Below are 2,500 nucleotides of genomic sequence, written 5' to 3' on the forward strand. Positions count from 1 at the left end.
GCACCACTCCCACTCCTATAAATGATTCACTCCTTTGCATAAGGTCATGAGGACTCTGATCTTTTGCTCGTTGACTATCCAACAATTATGTAAAGAGAGAAAAATCTTTTGTCACGATTCCTATGTGCAGAACTCTCTGTATTGTTTTGCTATGCTCTCCTGCAGAGCCGGTATATGTTGCTTGCAGGATGAATGCTCTGCGGTTTGTTTCACAGTACTGGGTTTCACGCTGGTCCTGGGAGATGTGTGACGCCCTGGACCAGCCAGGTAAACACAGATAGACCCCCGCATAACACCAGTCCCCTAACAAGATGACAGCAGCCAACCATTAAAAACCTCGTCACCTCCCTCAGGGCTTGATGGTACACCACTGGGGACTAGCTAATTAACTGATTGAGGCTAGGACTTTAGGTCCTTTCCCACCCAAAGTCCTGAAAGAAGACAACAGCCCAACCAGGGGGATAGAAAGCCACCGACACGGCAGAGAGATCCCACGGGCCAGCGTCTGTGGGCAAAGGGCTCCTACGACAACCACAAGCTGGTGAGCGGACTCCTGACATTGCAGGCGCAGGTAGTCCACCATCACAAAGCAGGTGCGAGAGAAAGACAGAGACCACCAACTGGGTGGGGGACCAGACTGCAGCCGGCTGCAGGCGCCGACCACCATCACCTTGGTTTACCAGAGACTTGTGTGTGTTTACTAATCGTGAGTACAGCAGTGCCCTCCGGCCGCCCATCTCCCTGCACCAGCCCAAGCCCACCGGGTCCCGGGGCCACCACCCCTACCCATGGAGGGATTAACAACTTGCTGCGCAACATCTCCCCTGGGTGCCCCATCACCGCAGTGGTGGTGTCCACCTTCACCACATTCCGTGGGTGGCATCACGAACTTGACACGGCTCTGGCCGTACACCTACGTCCCCACACTGCCAGACCCCCTCTTTATTGGAGTGACCGTGGGACCTCCGGGTCCGGAGACACTCGAGCCACCCACCGGAAGGCCCGGACCCGAGCGGCTCAGTAAGGTGCTGAGCACAGGGGCGGCACAGATGCTGTCGCAGATGCTTCTCGTTCCCGGTGATTGCTCTGCTTCATTAGAGAGGTGTTAGCTCAGGATGCCGCCAGTCGTACTTCCTGTTTAGAGTTGTGCTGTTGGCTCCCGTGGTGCTCAATTTTTGGGTTTTGGTCTCTCAAGTTCAGATTGTTGTTTACCCGTCTCTGCCTGGTCTCCCCTGTTTCTGTTGTGACTTCCCAACTTCTGACCTCGGACTTCCTCCTGACCACATCCTCGCCTGCTCCCTGTATTTTGTACATGATCTCCTTAAACCCTGACCTTCGGCTTGTATCTTGACCTCATCTCTGTCTGCTCTCGAGTACTATCGTGCCCTCCTGGTTTATGATCTCGGCCTGTCTGACTACCTCTCCATTTACTGTATACAAGTAGTGTCTAGCCCCATCTTTTCAGGAGAACTGAAATTATGGCGATAGAAAAATATATTTAGTGGGATGATATGCACTCACCTTTATTCATACAAAAAAATAGAAGGAAGAGGAAAAGGTGAAGAAGAGAGGGAAAATGGATTGGATGGAATATAAAGAGTAAGAAAAAGTAGTAGAGCGGGAAATAAGATAATCAAGAGGAAAGAAAGAGGTATGTATAGTAAAAAAAAAAAGAGGAAAGGAAAAAGTGGAGGAGAAAAAAAGAGAAAAAACTTGAAAAAGTAGAGGTGGAGAAAAAGCAGGTAAGAGGAGAAAGAAGTAGAAGAAGCGAAATTGAGAGGAGAAGAGGAAACGAAGAATGATATATGTAATTAGGGGAATTGAAAGAAAAAAAAGATAAAACAAGAAAAGGTAAAAGGAAGATAATGAGGGGACAGGGAAAGAAGAGAAAAAAGGAAGGGATGTATGAAATGTAAAAGAATTAGAAAAGAAAATTGGTGGGGAAAGAATAGAAAGATGATGGAAATATAAAGGAGGAATAATGGTGAGAAAAGGAATGAAAGTGTAAGAGGAAAAAGGAAGAGAAGAAAGAGAAAGAGATGTATGAAGCATTAGAAACTAAGAAAAGGTGGGGAAAGAATAGAAAGATGATGAAAACATAAAAGAGGAGATAGTGTGAGAAAAGAAAGGAAAGAGAAAAAAAAGAAATGAAGAATGATATATGGTAATTAAGGGAATTGAAAGAAAAAGAGATACAAAAAGAAAAGGAAGGTAATGAGGGGGCAGGGAAAGAAGAGAAAACAGGACAAGGGATTTATAAAACGTAAAATAATTAGAAAAGAAAAAAGGCGGGGAAAGAATAGACAGATGATGGAAATATAAAGGAGGAGAAAGGTGAGAAAAGAAAGAAAAAAGTAAGAGGAAAAAGGAAGAGAATAAAGAGAAAGGGATGTATGAAGCATTAGAAAAGAAAAAAGGTGGGGAAAGAATAGAAAGATGATGGAAATATAAAGGAGGAGAAAGGGTAAGAAAATGAAGGAAAGTGAAAGTGGAAAAAGGA

The sequence above is a fragment of the Anomaloglossus baeobatrachus genome, chromosome 11 (assembly GCF_048569485.1).
Source record: "Anomaloglossus baeobatrachus isolate aAnoBae1 chromosome 11, aAnoBae1.hap1, whole genome shotgun sequence".
In the NCBI taxonomy this organism is placed as follows: domain Eukaryota; kingdom Metazoa; phylum Chordata; class Amphibia; order Anura; family Aromobatidae; genus Anomaloglossus; species Anomaloglossus baeobatrachus.